The following is a 17,880-nucleotide window of genomic DNA, read 5'->3' as shown; positions in this document are numbered from 1 at the left end:
CTGGACCTGGTTGAAAACACTCATGCATCTAGCTGGCAGATTGCCAAAACTTCGCCGGCGCCTTCAGCACCGCCCTAAACACGGTCGAGCCAACGCTGGACTAAGTTAATATATCTATGGAGGTAGGCTATTTTGTCATGTCAAATGTATTAATAATGTCATCAGAATGCAACCAAAGCACATGATAGCAATAAGTAGATGGCTATAAATAATTATAAATCATACAAAATAAATGCCATGATGATCATGCCATGATGACTAGATTTTATACAGGGGTTACTATAATGATTGTTTCTCCTTGGAGTTTTTATTCAGACTTCGTAGCCCAGCCACTTTTCTGGTATCGGGTGGTCTTCTGTAGGTCTTGTGTTCACGAAATGAAAAGAACAAACATACGGTCGTTTCTACAAATGGGCTGCGTGGCGTGTCCGTTATTTCGGCTCCCATGTTAACAGGTTATTTAGAGCTTGCACACTGCCTGCGTGACACGCGTCTCAGGGAAACCGCGTGCATGCTAGAAATAGAATCGATGCCTATTTTTCACGCGACACGCAAGCGTTTCGGAAGCGTTTCCAGGCAAAATAGAATAGGAAAATATGTTTGTATGTCATTTTGATATGAATACATATTAATAAATGACATTTTGATGTTTGAATTTAGGTTTTGACATAAATGCAGATATAGCCTAAATGTAAAAAAAATATATATTATCGATTTTCAAATATTGCACCTGTCAATACTGTAGTGTAACCAACGGGACACTAGAGGGCACTCCAGTGCAGTAAAGGTTATAGAAGGTTGTATAGGAGAAAATAAAAATAAATGGATGTTCAGTAACTGAGCTGTTTGCGTGTCCTGATGTTTCACCTCAGAGATTAAGATATAACCATCTGTTACATGGTGTCAGAAGTGGTTTCTACAACCTGAAAAGAATGAAACAAAGAAATTTAAACAGTGCATGAGTGCAATTAAGGACTGGCCTGTGAAAAGAAAAGAAAAGGAACAGCGGAGCAGTGCGCCGGAGATTAAGAGTGAGTGAACACAGTCAAAATATGGATCAGATATTTTCGCTGACACCTCCGGGAAGTTTCAATTTTGACGAGCCCAGTTCATGGCCACAGTGGATGCGCCGCTTTGAGCGATTCAGAGTAGCATCGGGCCTTGCAGAAAAACCCTCCGCCTACCAGGTAAACTCTCTTCTTTACATTATGGGGGAGAAAAGTGACGATATATTAAATACGTTACCCCTAAGCGAAGAAGAGAAAAAGAGTTATGAAGAAGTCAAGAAGGCTTTAAGTGAGCACTTTATTGGCAGACATAATGTTATTTTTGAGAGAGCGAAATTCAACAGCAGATTTCAACAGCCTGGTGAATCAGCAGAGAGTTTTATCACGGACGTGTATAAGCTCGCGAAACACTGCAGATATGGCGATCTCCATGAGGAAATGATCAGAGACCGTATTGTAGTGGGCATAAGAGATGCAAAGCTTTCAGAAAGACTGCAACTAGATCCAAATTTGACATTGGATAAAACAATAACTCAGGTCAGACAAAATGAGGAAATAAAACGTCAGCAGCCAATAATAAGACGAGAAAAGTCTGAAGTGAAAGAAGTGAACGTTGATGCAGTCGTGACAAAGAGAACATCTAAAGCAAGAATGACATCGCAGAAAGCAGAGGGGACAGCTCAGAGAACGCAAAGTTTTTATAATGCAGCTCATAAAATAAAACAGATGGATTCCTGCAAGAGATGCGGGAAAAGTCCACAGCACCCGTGGAAAGCCTGTCCAGCCAGAGAATCGGAATGCAGAAAATGTAGAAAGAAAGGACATTTTGCTGCAGTATGCCGGTCAGTTCAAAGACTTGAAGCGATAGTCGACAGTTCATATGAGTCTGCTTTCTTGGGAACAATCCAGACCCAAAAACAAGAGAATATGTGGCAACAGAAAATCCTGGTAAATAAAGAACCAATCACCTTTAAAATAGATACAGGTGCAGCAGTCACAGCGATTCCAGCATCTATGTATTCAGCTGAAAAGCAAGGGAAACTCAAAGATTCCAAAAAGATGATCTTGGGACCTAACAGTACTCCTTTGAAAGTGATGGGTATGTTCAGCGCATGCCTGCAGAAGGACAAAAAGAAAATCCGGCAAGATATATATGTTGTAACGGATTTAGTAATGCCGCTGCTGGGACTGCCTGCAATCCAAAGCTTACAGTTACTGCAACAGGTAGCCCACCTACATGAATCTGGAGAACAGTACAAGGCAATGTTCCCCAAAGTTTTCTCGGGACTCGGAAAATTAGAGGGCAGCTACAAAATCAAACTGTCGGAAGGAGCCGTTCCGTATGCACTATCAGCCCCACGACGAGTACCGCTGCCACTCCTGGAGAAAGTAAAACTGGAACTCCACAGAATGGAAGAAATGGGAGTCATTCGACGAATCGAAGAGCCTACTCCCTGGTGTGCGGGAATGGTTGTCGTGCCAAAACCGAATGGCAATATCAGGATTTGCGTCGATCTCACAAGGTTGAATGAGAATGTGTGCAGAGAAAGACACATACTGCCAGCTGTGTTCTCGAAATTAGATGCCACATCTGGGTTCTGGCAAATACCCTTACACGAAGACTCAGAGCCACTAACAACATTCATTACACCCTTTGGGAGATACTGCTTCCGGCGTCTTCCTTTTGGGATATCTTCGGCCCCGGAGCATTTCCAGCTCAGAATCTCGCAGATCATTGCAGGAAAGACTGGAGCTCTTTGCCATGCAGACGATGTCCTGGTGTTTGGAAAAGAAAAAAAAGAACACAATGAGAGACTGTGTGAGGTGCTGATGAAGTTTGAAAAAGCAGGACTGACGCTGAATGAGAAGTGTGTCTTTGCTGTTGACAGAGTGAAGTTCCTAGGCCATACAATAAGCGCTCAAGGGATCGAAGCAGACCAGGACAAGATTAAAGCCATCCTCAACATGCCTGAGCCACAGAATGTGGAAGGAGTGAGACGTTTCATGGGAATGGTTAACTACGTCGGGAAGTTTTCACCTCATCTGCCGACTCTCACAAAGCCACTGAGAGATCTGTTAAGGAATGACAGCACCTGGACATGGGATGCACAGCAGAAAGAAGCATTTGCTAAAGTAAAGACAGAACTCAGCTCACCAGCTATACTGGCACAGTATAGTCCGAACAACGAGACTGTAGTTTCAGCCGATGCTTCATCCTATGGTCTTGGCGGGGTGCTTATGCAGAAACAAAAAAACGGTGAGTGGAGGCCTGTCGTATATATCTCAAGAAGTCTAACACCCACAGAGACACGATATGCACAAATCGAAAAAGAAGCTCTTGCGACAACATGGGCATGTGAGCGACTCAGTGCATATTTGCTTGGATTGGAATTTACGGTGCATACCGACCAAAAACCCCTAATATCACTTCTGGGCAACAGACCAATTGATGATTTACCTCCAAGAATTCTTCGGTTCAGACTGAGGCTGCTCCTATATAAGTACAACATCATGTATGTCCCAGGAAAACAACTGGTCACTGCAGATGCGTTGTCACAAGCGCCATCGGGACCTGAAAAATCAACAGAAAACGAAACATTGGAGGATGAGTGCAGAGTATTTGTGGACCTCATAGTTCAACAAATCCCTGCAACAAAAACAAAACTGAAACAGATTCAGAAAATGCAGAATGAGGATCTAACCTGCCAACAACTAAAACGGTATACACAAAAAGGCTGGCCAGAACATCAGAAAACAGTGTCGGAACATCTCATGCCATACTGGTCTCATAGAACAGATATCCATGTAGCGAATGGGGTTCTACTGAAAGGAGAACGGATTCTGATTCCAAAACTCATGCAGCGAGAGATGCTTGAAAGACTTCATCATGGTCATCAAGGAATGACGAAGTGCATTGCAAGAGCACAGCAATCTATATGGTGGCCAGGTGTTATAAGAGACATAAGAGAGTTAGTGGAGAGATGCGACATCTGCTGTCAGCATTCACAGCAGAAAACAGAGCAATTGATGCCAACACCTCTACCAGCGAGACCCTGGCAACGAGTCGCAGCTGATATCTTTCAATGGGAAGGAGGCCATTATCTGGTGGTGGTTGACTATTTCTCGAGATACATTGAGGTTGCAAACTTGCCAAAACTCATAACAGCAACAACAGTGGAGAGGCTGAAGGTCATCTTTGCTAGGTTTGGAATCCCTGAAACACTGGTGACCGATAACGGTCCACAGTTTGCATCTTGTGAGTTTGCAGAGTTTTCTCAAGACTATGACTTTGAACATGTCACAAGTAGTCCACGATACCCACAGAGCAATGGAGAGGCAGAGCGAGCGGTGCGTACAGTAAAACAAATGCTGAGAAAGAACCAAGACCCTCAGAGAGCTCTTTTGGCTTACAGATCGACTCCATTAGCTCATGGGATCTCACCTGCAGAACTCTTGATGGGGAGGAGAATAAGGTCAACAGTCCCAGTTCCACCTAAATCTCTCACACCAAGATGGCCTGACCTGAAAGTGTTCAGAAGGAAAGATAGTGTGTTAAAAGAGAAACAACAAGAAACATTCAGGTCTAGACACAGAGCGAAAAATCTACCAGTCATCATTCCTGGACAGAAAGTGTGGATCAGGACATCGAAGACCACTGGAACGGTCCAGGAAGAAGCATCAACGCCCAGATCGTATCAGGTAGAAACTGAGATGGGAACACTGAGAAGGAATAGAGCTCATCTTACAGTTCTTCCAGAACCTGCTCAGCAAGTTGTCAACGGTACAGTGACAAGGTCGGGTAGGATTTCCCGTCCACCAGAAAGAATGGACTTATAAACTGATTTAGCATAGGAAGACCTGCTGTCAAGAAAAGGGCAGAATAATCCCTTCAGTAGAGTCAGGAATGTCCAGGCAGTCTACCCTGGCTTCCAGTTTAGGAAAGAAAGTTTAATGTTATGTTATTGAGATGTTTGTTCCCTGAGAAAAGAAAATATGCAACCATGGGAATATATGTATGTAGAATAATAATAAGAGATGTTGAGACTAAAAGGGAGGGATGTAGTGTAACCAACGGGACACTAGAGGGCACTCCAGTGCAGTAAAGGTTATAGAAGGTTGTATAGGAGAAAATAAAAATAAATGGATGTTCAGTAACTGAGCTGTTTGCGTGTCCTGATGTTTCACCTCAGAGATTAAGATATAACCATCTGTTACAAATACAGAACGAAATATTCTGAAATATACCTATTTTGCCGTCAATACTGCCGACGTTGTCTTTGCTGCTATATATTTATGTTTAACATTAAGTGCCTTCCACAACTCTCTCCCCATATATCGAATATATCACCAATGAGGCTTATCATGTCACCTAGCAGCAGCAACGCCTCGTCAGAGACGTTTCTGGTGTGCAAAGACATAGAAAACACCACGCAACAGAAACGCCACGCAGCCAGTGTGTCGCCGGTCGTATAGGGCGCCTGATTATTAAAGGGACACTTCACCCATGGGAACATTGATCTTCATTGAAAGTGGGTCATATATGTAGTCGAAATGTAAAATAAATTTTGAATTTGGTGCCTTCTTGACCGAGGAAAGAAAGAAAGTAACTTCAGGACGCATTTGTATGAAAGACAACAACTCCCACAATGCACCACATTGCACAGCTGCGCAAGCCACTCCCACTAATCCAGAACAGCATATGAATCACTCATCCGTCCATAAGGCTAGCTACCTACAACCGGAGCTTGAAATTCATTTCACACAAAATGTCTAACGTTAGTTATTTGGCGAACTCATTAATGAATTACTCCTCATTTGTATTTCTTTCGAAATGGTGAATTATTGCATGGTAACGTTACCGGGATGTTCAGTCAGATGCGGTGCGACCGTGCGAAACTAGGATGGTTCACAACACAAACGTCCGTGTCCTCGTCTGATTCAGAGATTTCGTCTAGGAGAAATTCTTTGCCGCAGACGGACTCTATCTCTGTGTTCGTAGCGGTTCGTAGTTGCATAGTGAGATCACCGGCGCCACCAGTCCGCCCTAACTCGAGCCAGTCTGGGCTTCTCGTCCGCGGCAGGCAGGTCTTCTGCCTCGGCTGCTCTTCGCTATAATGTGGCTTGTAAAGGTAGCCACAAACACCCGATTCGAGCAGCAGACTTCCGAAATCCTCTTCTTCTACATCATATTGAGTAACGTTACCCTCCGCTATTGTCATATCTTCACAGCTGGCTCCACAGTGCCTGTTAGCTTAGCTTCCAAACAAGATGGAGGATATTGCTTTCAGTTTCAGAAAGTGAAGTCCCACCCACTGATCTGTAATAGGTCTGTAGCGTGAGCGGGTCCCGCCCCCTGGAATAATGAGGAGCTAGTGTTTGTAGTCTCTACACTTTTCAATGAAATGTGACTTCCTGCTTATTATGATGCAAAATGATGATTTTTACGTCATAATAAGCAGGAAGTAAAACACTTAAATCCTTATTTCTCCCATCTCAGGGAAAAATGAACGAAAAATCCACGTTTATTATAATATATGACTGGGTTTCTAACAATACAAAGCTTAATGCAAATGGGTGAAGTGTCCCTTTAAAATGTCAATAATTCGATGATTAAAACACTCCTGCTCCAAGTAAATCTTTCTTTTGTGCCAGTTATTATGACAACCTTTAACTGCACAAACAATCCCGGTCTTCCTCGAAGCCATAACGATGAGTTTGTTGTTACGAACAACGCTCGCCAGTGACCGGAAGTGCCTGACCGGAAGTCTCGCACAAAATACCGTCAACTGGCTGCATCCGTATTTCCGTTAAAAATAAGGTGGATAGTGTAGCAAGGTAGTCTTCAGAATTTTAAATAATTTAATAATTAAATTTTAGGGGACCCCCCAAGAGTCCTAAGTCATTTCGAACCCTGCATAGACAGTATATAAAAGGGTTATTTCAGCTTTTCTGTTTAAGTTGAAGTTGTTCTAACTCATTGTGTTGTTAGACTCTGTAGCCTAAATTCACAAAACTTGACTCTAGCTTTCACCTAACTAAAAATCTATATTTTTGTTCAGTGTAGTGTAGTCTGATTACAATTAAATGTGTGTTTAATTGACTTAGAACAACATAATAATATTGAAAGTATTCTGTTCACAGTTGTAATGTACAACACATTACTATTATGCTAAAGCCCTATTCGGACGGGACTAGTTTCACAGGGGGACGTTAGAGAAATTTCTGTTTCACAGATGTACTTTGAGATTTTAATCCTGTACGAATCTGCAATGTCCGTCTTTTTCTCACACGACCTCAGTAAAAATTGCAGAGCAAATTACCTACTGTTTTTCGTCAAACTCGGCGGTCCTCAGATAAATCTAATCCCGTCCGAATGCGAATGTCTGTGATTGCAGAAAATGTTTTTTTTCAAAACGCTTTTTCTTGTGTGTTTTGGTCAACATGAACTAGGCTACCGTACAATCTCTCGCTATTCGCGCCGGTATTCAAGTTTCTGCTTTTTGCGCACCGATAATGGATGTAGATGTGTTCGGTACACTGCGAAGAAATAATAAAAAAATGAAATCAACTGTTAAGACTGGCTACTGTAATATCAGTTTCAGGTAAGATTACTTTCATTTCTGCACTTAATTACATAACGTGTAAATTATATAAGTTAAAAAATTTTATTCCAGTGGGTTTATTATAAGAATCCAGTTCTATAAAATCATGATGATAAATGTATGTTTCGTTTTTTATACTACAATTTTTATAAAATGTTTACAAAACACTAAATACGTTAAGACGTTTTACTTTATATTTCAAAGTGCTTAATTTTAAAAGTACTTAATTTCAAAATACATTTGATCAAATTTCATTCGCAATCCACGCATTCTGAACACGTGATCTTCTGCAATGCCCACAAACACAGACACTCCTACCTCGGTAATAAACACGGAGATGTTAGATGTTAGTTGATAAGAATTGTAACTCAAACGTCGTTTGGAAAACTAGTCCCGTCCGAATAGGGCTTAAGACTCCTCTCATAAATTACATTTTATTGTCAAATATTATGTATAAAACGGACAAAAATGTCAACAATATGTTGTACTTGATTATAATGTACAAGCAAATGTATTGGAAAAATACATTTCAAGTGCATTAATGCACAAGTATATATTATAGACTAAACACAAATACATTAACAAATTATTTTTGGACAACAGACCTGAGTTGAAATTAAAATCAATTATTTTCCATGTTTTCCATTAAAGTTCTTATTTTATTTAGTATATTAGTCAATACATCAAGATAAATTTCCTTTAATAACTTATAACTTTAACTTAAATAATTATTTAAAATGTTGAAGTAAAACTCAAAAGTAGACATTATTAAAAAGTGCATTTTTTAAAACATGCACTTAAGTGTGTTTAGAAATATTATCATTAAAGTGTACTTTCTTTAAATAAAATTAATTAGACATTATTATAATGTGCATTTTTTAAAAGTACACTTTAGTGTGTTTAGAAATATTGTGATGAAAGTGTACTTTAAGTAAAACTTAATTAGACAAAAGTGCATTTTTAAAAAGTACACTTAAAGTTGTTTAGAAATAATGTGAGGAAAGTGTACTTTCTTCAAGTAAAACTTAATTAGACATTATTACAAGTGCATTTTTAAAAAGTACACTAATGTGTGTTTAGAAATATTGTCATGAAAGTGTACTTACTTTAAAGGGGTGGTTCAGGATTTTCAACATCGGACCTCATTTTAAAGTGAGCCTGGTTGTTATTCATCAGTGGAGACAGTTTTCAAAAAAATGTATCCAGTCCTTACTTTTGGATAGTTCGCCTATGCTAGGGTAGCGCGAGTCAACGGAACACGTTAGTCTGCCATTAAAAACAGTTTTACCCACTCCACAGTACACCAAAAGCAAATAAATAATAACGCCAGACTATCGATGTAAATGTCTGTTGAGAGAACAATGTTTGAAATCAAACTACCCTTTCATCACATTGCATTAGTTATAATTTGTTCCCTGTATTTATACTTGGTTACTTACGTAACCTCGGTTCCCTTAGAGATAAGGGAACGAGTACTGCGTTGCAAACGCTGTGGGAAAACTCCTTTTCTCGAGAATATTGAAGCCTTTATTTTAAAACGCATTGCTGCAGCACAGGCGAGAGCATGAAGCTCGCGCGAGCGCGCTGATAGGCTGTGCTGAGGCAACTGCACAAACCAATGGCGAGAAAGCAGAGGCGCGCAAACCAATGAGAGCGATTGGCGCCCTGCCAGACTCGAGCGCGCCAACTTGGGCGTGACAGGAGAGTATACCGAGAAAACTCGCCATATGACAGGTCTAATCGACTGAAGCGAAAAACACCTGATGTAGAAAAATAGCAAGGCAACGCAGTACTCGTTCCCTTATCTCTAAGGGAACCGAGGTTACGTAAGTAACCAAGTACGTTCCCTTACGAGAACGTTCTCTCGTACTGCGTTGCAAACGCTGTGGGAACACATTTTAAAACGCCATGCTATTAGTCTAGTGGCTACCCTGAGAGTCCAGGGAGAGCCGGGACTATGACAGAGTAGCCGAATACCACAGACCAGAACATCGGGCCAAAAGATATTCATAATGTGTCCTTAGAGCTGGACCGAGGACCCTTGGTCCGGCCCCCGAAACATATAAAGAGCTGTTCAGACTGTCTGAAAGAGGCCGAACGCTCCAGATAAACTCTCAGAGCTCTGACGGGGCAGAGCGTGTGAGCATCACTGTCATCTCCCGTGACTGGGAGAGCCGACAGAGAAATAACCTGGGCTCTGAACGGAGTTGAGAGCACCTTAGGTACATATCCGTGTCTTGGTCTAAGGATGACCTTAGAGTCGTTAGGGCCAAACTCAAGACAGGAAGGGCTTGTAGAAAGCGCTTGTAAGTCCCCTACTCTTTTAACTGACACCAGTGCTAACAGCAGGGCGGTTTTCAGGGAGAGGGTTTTTAGATCAGCCGATCGAAGTGGTTCAAAGGGAGGTCCTTTAACCCTCTGGGGTCTGAGGTGTTTTTGGGGTCCTTGAGATGTTCTGACATGCCCTGACATTTGTGCTTTTTTCAGTTGCTTATAAACATAGTAATGGCAAAAAAAAATTACACACTATTTAGCACAAACAGGGCTACCATAACATGTGAGCAACAAGAATGTACATGTCTGCATTTTTGAGAGAATAATGTTTATGCGTGGTTATTGAAAAAACTAAAAACTAAAGTTTCTGAAATAAGACCACAAAACACACACTAAATATGTGCCAATAAGACTTTTGTCTAATGGATGTCATCGCCTAGTGTTTTTTCTTCAAAATTATGTGAAAATCACCCTGCCTAATCCTTCACATAACACAATACATTGATTTGAATTTTGCAAAGCACTTTCTGTTTGGAAAGGCAATATTCGAGTGGGCGTCGACGATCATACATATGTAGTGGTTCACACCTGAGGACCGCATACTTAATGAGCCATTCATTCAGGTGAGTCACTGAGCCACAAGAATGCAAGAGCAACAGTTGGAAGCATCTCAATTCTTTTTTATTTTTCCACATATTGTGCTTGCAATTTGGCCTATAATAGCCAAGGAAAACATGTAATTGTGCAGTTAATTCTCATACTGTATTTTCAGTTTTGGAATATTTATCCTCTCCCCAAATTTGTCACTAATAAAACACAATAAAAATTATTTAAAGAAAAGGCTTATATTTACCTTTTAATAGTTTGTTTACATCTACCTTGTAAATATTTAAATAAACAACAATTCAAGTGTAATCTTTCTTTGTACAAACTAAAGTATACATTTTATCATACATATTTCAAAGTTAAGGATTTGATTGATTATTTGATTATTTTTGACAAAAAAATTGGCAAATAAAAGCTTATTTGAGGTGGCAGATATTTTACAGTAAAAATGTATAATCTATCCAAAACTAATCAACAAAATGTTGTCTTTCATATGTCTGTAACATAGGTCTTTCATTTTTATTATAAGGAATATAAATGCTAATTTGCAGTTTAATACGTTGCTTATACAAATATATATATGTGCATACACACACACATATATATGTGTATATATTTATACACAAAAATAAATTTTATTTATATTTTTTATATACATTTTTTTTTCCACAAATTGTGCTTGTAAATTGTATAATATCCAAGGTAAACATGTCTAGTAATTGTGCAGTAAATTCTCATACTGTATTTTCAGTTTTGGAATATTTATCCTCTCCCCAAATTTGTTACTAATAAAACACAATAAAAATTATTTAAAGAAAAAAAATTTATATTTACCTTTTAATAGTTTGTTTACATCTACCTTTTGAGGGACATTTTCCATTATTATTATTATTCCTCACAGCGCTGCGAGACGGTGTAAACAAGTAATGATCTGAATAAACTTGTGTTTTCTCGAGCTGATATGGGGCTCGAGAAAACACAGCCCCTCACAGGTTTGCGCCGTGGATTCCCGCGAGTCAGGCGCGGATACTGTGTTTGTTTTAGGCTCGCGCAGTCTTCACTCGGACGCGCGCTTCAATCCGTTGTGGAGACTCTCTTTTCGTTCCAGTGAAATTACAAAATAAAATACACACAAGCATGTCTCTGCCTGATATACAACCACTGATAAACATAATCTGATTTGACAAAAAAAAAAAAAAACTATATGAGTGCGGATTCGAACTCAGAACCTCTGACACGCTAGGTAAATGTTCTACCACTAGACCACTTGAGTTCACGTATTTACTCACGTGAAAACTCGGTGTTCAATTCGCTCTTGAACATGCTGCCGTTCGTCTGAGTTACAATCTTCCTCTGAGGAAAAGCCAAGGTGAGTTATTCCTCGCTGTCCAGGATCATCTGAAGGGCGTCTTTAAACGTCATCCTCTCTAAACGCGATGAACTATCAGTGAATCTGATCTGATGAAACTTCGTGTTTTCAAGGCATTGATCGGGGGGCGGGTGCGAAGCATAGATTACCTAAACTATTTACCATGTCAATAGCGCCGGGGGCGGGGCGGCCTCAGTTCATTATAGAGATAATTAGGCAGAAGGAAAAAACGGTACCTCTCCTTGCTTTCAAACGGATTACATGAGTTGAAAACATTTGTTTTTTTTTATTAATTACTTCATTTAAAAGAAGAGATTTCAAGCTTCATAAAGACATATATCACGTGCCTGTGTGAGAAGTATTCGCTGAGAAAATCAAAGTCAACAGAGTATTTATGAGTTTCTTTTACACTGATAAAAAAAAAGCGAGCTGGTATCGCCGGCGATACCGCCGACCTCAGGGGGTTAAGAGCCTGTAGAACCAGGGAAAGGTCCCAAATCGGCACTGAAGGTGGTCGAGAGGGGTTAAGCCTTCTGGCTCCTTTAAGGAAGCGTACTACAAGGTCGTTTTTACCCAAAGAAGACCCGGCTACTAGTACATGAAATGCCGCAATGGCTGCCACGTACACCTTGAGCGTGGAGGGGGAGCGTCCCGCGTCCAGCATCTCCTGGAGGAAGGATAGTACCGTGGGTACTTCACAAGTGTGCGGGTCGAGGTTCCGAGCTAAACACCAGCTGGAGAACACTGACCATTTGAGGTGGTAGAGACGTCTAGTACAGGGGTTCCCAAACTTTTTCATTCGAGGACCCACCTAGACAAGTATAATTAATCTCAAGACCCACTTGCACTGGTGCTACCAACTTTCTCAGTTGGTCGCACCAGCATGATTTGGTCGCACATTTTAATTTTTTTTTTTTTTTTTTTTGCTACATGCCATGCTGATGGTCTTAATCTGCATACCCTAGTTTTGCACTGATGTAAAAAGACTGACAGTGACAAGACCTCATGTTAGCAAAATATTTTAAACTTTGAACTCTTAAAAAACCTTAAAAAAAAACAAAAAACATGAATGTTCTTTAATGTTTGATTATAATTTTACCGTCTTCACATAGGGATGGGAAATGATAAGATTTTATCAATAATAATAATGCCACTGACGAATCTAATTATCGATCCAATTCTTTAACGATTCTCTTATCGATTCTTGATAGCACTGTGTGGAAAAATGTAGTCATATGCTTAAAAAAAAACAAGGCATTTATTTTAAAGCTTAAGCTTGAGTAAGCAAACTGTACTTTTTATGTAATTTATGTAATAAATAGAACCTTATTGTAAAGTGTTACTGATGATTATACACCGATTCAGACGTCTCCTGAGTTCACTGTTGGAAAGATCAGTTGTTTAAAACCATTCATTAAAATGAATCGTTCAAATGAGTCATTAGATCGCGAATTGGACGTGTGCGCGTTGTGTGATTATCCCAGCACTGGACATGGACATCCAAGATTTGTGTCAACACAGAAAACATTTCATCACTGGATAGTTTTTTTTTTCGTTTAATTAAAGTGTTGTTTTATGTCAGCTGAATGTCCGGAACGCTTTTCAGAGAAGATAAGGCAACTTATTTAGCACAATTCACACCCAGCGGTAATTAAGGAAAAAAATCTCCGAATGCTCCACATGAAACTTTGGTCTTTCGACCTTTTACCACCGTGTCGATTTATTTTGATTAATATGTGCGAGGGGGAGAGAGAGCAAGACAGCGCTTAGTTTGGAGACGGTGAAGTTTACACTTTCGCCTGGCTCCGAAGAGAGAGAGAGAGAGCGCGCGCGACCGAGTCTCTCTCTCTCTGCTCGACGTTCTTTCAGTTAAACATGCACTGTGACTGTCACAAGCGCAGCAGTTCATCTACATTACTCACCGATCAAATAAGACTTTTGCGGGACAAAAATTCACTTTGGCGGGCGCTAAAACTCACTTAAGAGTCGTTTGGTCATTAATCGGATTGGTTTTGTTTCACTCATCGTAACGTAAATTTAGCTGCAGCTAAGTGCCTTTGTGCGACCCACCTTTTCTCACTGTGTGACCCACAAGTGGGTCGCGACCCACAGTTTGAAAACCACTGGTCTAGTAGACGGCGCTCTAGCCTCCATAATCGTGTTTAGGACACCCTCTGGGAGGCCCTGGGGTACCCGTTGAGTGGCCAAACATGTAGGGCCCACAAGTCGGGACGGGGGTGCCAGATCGTCCTGTTCGCCTGAGTCAGGAGGTCGCTCCTCAGAGGAACTGGCCATGGGTCCACTACAGACAGTTGCATCAGCTCTGGGAACCAAGTCTGGGTTCTCCAGAGGGGGGCTACTAAGAGGACTGCGCACTTCGTGTTCCTGATCCGTTCGATGACCTGAGGGAGCATCGAGACCAGAGGAAACGCATAAAGAGGAAGGTTGGGCCATTCGTGGGCCAACGCATCCCTGTTCTTTGAAAAGAAGATTGGGCAGTGACAGTTGTCTTCTGAGGCGAAGAGGTCTACTTCTGCCTTCCCGAAGACCTCCCATAGTAGGAGAACCGTCTGGGGGTGGAGTGACCATTCTTCTGGGGGAACGTTGCCCCGAGAAAGCATGTCTGCTCCTGTGTTCAACGTGCCCGGCACGTGAGCCGCCCTGAGCGAGCGCAGGTTGGAGTTAGCCCATAGCAGTAGCTGTGTGGCTATGGCAAACAGGTTGCGGGATCTGAGGCCGCCCTGGCGATTTATGTAAGAGACCACTGACATATTGTCCGTCCGGACTAAGACTAGGTGTCCTGCCAGGTAAGGAAGGAAGGTTTTCAGGGCCAGAAAAACCTCTTTCATTTCGAGGCAGTTTATGTGTAGGCGTTTCTCCGAGCTCGACCAGAGGCCGGAGGCAGGCCTGCCCTCGTACAGGGCTCCCCAACCGGAGTTGGAAGCATCTGTCGAAATGACCCTCCTCTCTGAAACCACACCCATGCTTATGCCCTGTTGATACCAGCTGGCAACTTTCCAGGGGGCCAGAGCTTAAATACAGCGCTGGTCCACCCTGATATTCAAAAGGCCTGAGCACCAGGCATGGGGTGGTACCTGAGGTGCTAGCCACAGCTGAAGAGGACGCATACGCAGTAGGCCTAATTGGAGTACTGATGATGTCGAGGCCATCAGGCCCAAAATCCTCTGAAACGTTCGGAGGGGAACAAAGGAGCCCTCTGTGAACGACGCTGCGAGCTGCTGAATTGATAGAGCACGGGCCGTGGTGGGCCATGCTCTCATAAGTACGGAGTCGAGAACTGAAGCGAGTAACCACGCTTTATAATGTTCATCACCCATTCTGAAACTCCGGGGATGGCCTGCCAAGCCAGAGCCCGATGAGCCAGCGGTATGATCATATCTGATGACGGAACGCCTAGAGTCTCGATGTCTCGATCTGACATGAATTTAAGAGAGAAATTTTGCTCGATTTGTGCTTTTTGTGGGTCGCTGTTTTGACGGGCCCATGTTCTGCATTTAAAACTGCTCCTGCCGCCTGAACTGAAGAGGGGGCTGTGAGTAGCACTCGAGCGGTCTTCGGGGCAGGTCCGGCCGCGGCGGGACATAAACCCATCTTTCTGCCGGCTAGGACGGTTTCTTGGGCTCGTGGTCGATCGTGAGCTTCGGCCGAGGCCCCTGGCGCTTGGGGAACGGGTACCGTTTCACGGGCTTCAGGTGCTGGCTGGTTTCAGCCGCTGGGCGGGGCTGGTGAACCTGTGGTACTGACTTTTCTGGCCGTGGCGTGCTCTTGGGGCGCCGTGAAGCCGAGCTGGAGCGTTTGGGCGGGAAGTGCTTCATAGCACTTGAAGCTTTCTGAGCCTCGGTAAAACGCTCTGCGAAGCCGTTGACAGATGGGCCAAAGAGACCAGTTGTGGAGACTTGAGAATCGAGGAAGGCGGTCTTGTCCGCGTCCCTGATTTCCGTTAAATTCAGCCATAAATGGCGCTCCAACACCACCAGGCTGGCCATATTACGGCCGAGGGCTTGAGCCGTGGTCTTAGTAGCCCGTAGCGCCAAATCCGTCGCACTTCGGAGGTCTCTAAAAGCGTCCGGGTCAGGGCCTGACTCATCCATAGAGCGGAGGAGCTTAGCCTGGAACACTTGAAGAGTTGCCATGGCGTGTAGTGCAGAGGCGGCTTGGCCGGCGGCAGCATAGGCGCGGCTGGCTATAGCCGAAGTAGTCCTGCACGGCTTAGATGGGTGCACCGTCTTTGACCTCCAACTACCTGCAGTGGGAGGGCACAAATGTGCGGCGACCGCTTCCTCAAGTGGTGGGAGAGACACATAGCCCTTCTCTTCAGCGCCGTCAACAGTGGAGAACGTGGAAGAGGCAGAAGAGCGCGTTCGCGCTGAAAAGGGCGCACGCCAGCTTTTAGTGAGCTCTTCATGGACCTCAGGCAGAAAGGGAGCGGCACGCCGGGGGGGGCCTGCTGGCGCCCTGGCAGGTACCACTCGTCGAGGCGGCTTCTGGCGGGTTCAGCTGGGGAAAGCCAGTCGAGTCCTAGCTCGTCGACAGCACGAGACATGACGCGGAAAAGTTCGGCGTCAATACTCGCTCTAGTGTCGAGACGATCAAACTGAGAGGAAGGGGCGGGGTCTGCGGAGCCCGACCAATCCTCGCTCTCAGACGCCACCACAGAAACTGCGTCGTCCATATCCTCAGCAGATCCTCCGAACGAAACGAGTTCCGCTGCTTCACGTGAGGGGTGTTGGTCGCTTCGAGCGAACAGAACTGGAGATGGGGGTGTGGGCGAAGCACGCGGTGAAGGACCCGGCATGCATTCGCTGAAATCACCGCGTTCAGGGATCCTCTGATCGTGCCGTTTCTTCCTACGGGGCTCGCGAAGCGCCGAAGACGGAAGATGGGCGGGTTCGCTCTCTGAAGTAGCGAGAGCGAGCGCTGACTCGGCGTGCTCAGGACCGAGGCAGGCAGCGCACTGTGTGTGTCTGTCAGACACGTGCAGGGAAACCCCGCAGGAATCACAGATGGGAGGCGACATTTGAAACAACGCCGCGCGCTGTGAAAACAGCGATTTGCTCTTTTAGATTAGAGAAAAAAGGATACTCGTCGGATGCCACAGGGAAATGCTTGGCTGGCGAACTGCCGAGATGCGAAGCTGTTCCGCTGAGAGGCTTTTCTACGGCGAGCAGCTTCTAATCCAGAGAAATCAGCGAAGAGGAGAGTCTCAGAGCTGAAGGAGATTAGATCTGTCATATGGCGAGTTTTCTCGGTATTTATACTCTCCTGTCACGCTCAAGTTGGCGCGCTCGAGTCTGGCAGGGCGCCAATCGCTCTCATTGGTTTGCGCGCCTCTGCTTTCTCGCCATTGGTTTGTGCAGATGCCTCAGCACAGCCTATCAGCGCGCTCGCGCGAGCTTCATGCTCTCGCCTGTGCTGCAGCAATGCGTTTTAAAATAAAGGCTTCAATATTCTCAAGAAAAGGAGTTTTCCCACAGCGTTTGCAACGCAGTATGAGAGAACGTTCTCGTAAGAGAACACGCAAGTGTATTTACCTGCCACAGTCACTCATCAAACAGTACTTTGATTTCTAACATTATTCTCTCAATAGACATTTACATCGATAGTCTGGCGTTATTATTTATTTGCTTTTGGTGTACTGTGGAGTGGGTAAAACTGTTTTTAATGCAGGCTAACGTGCTCCGTTGACTCGCGCTAGCCTAGCATAGGCGAACTATCCAATAGTAAGGACTGGATAAATTTTTTTGAAAACTGTCTCCACTGATGAATAACAACCAGGCTCACTTGAAAATGAGGTCCGATGTCGAAAATCCTGAACCACCCCTTTAAGTTAAGCTTAATTAGATATTATTACAAAGTGCATTTGTAAAAAGTGCACTTAAGTGTGTTAAAAGTGCACTTAAGTGTGCACTTAAGTGTGCATCACCACAGGTACTCACAAATCAGGCAACCAACTGGACCTGGTTTACACACGCAATTGCATCACAGACAACATCCTGGTGAG

The sequence above is a fragment of the Rutilus rutilus genome (genome assembly GCF_951802725.1).
Source record: "Rutilus rutilus genome assembly, chromosome: 9".
Classification (NCBI taxonomy): domain Eukaryota; kingdom Metazoa; phylum Chordata; class Actinopteri; order Cypriniformes; family Leuciscidae; genus Rutilus; species Rutilus rutilus.
This window is presented reverse-complemented; position numbering follows the sequence as displayed.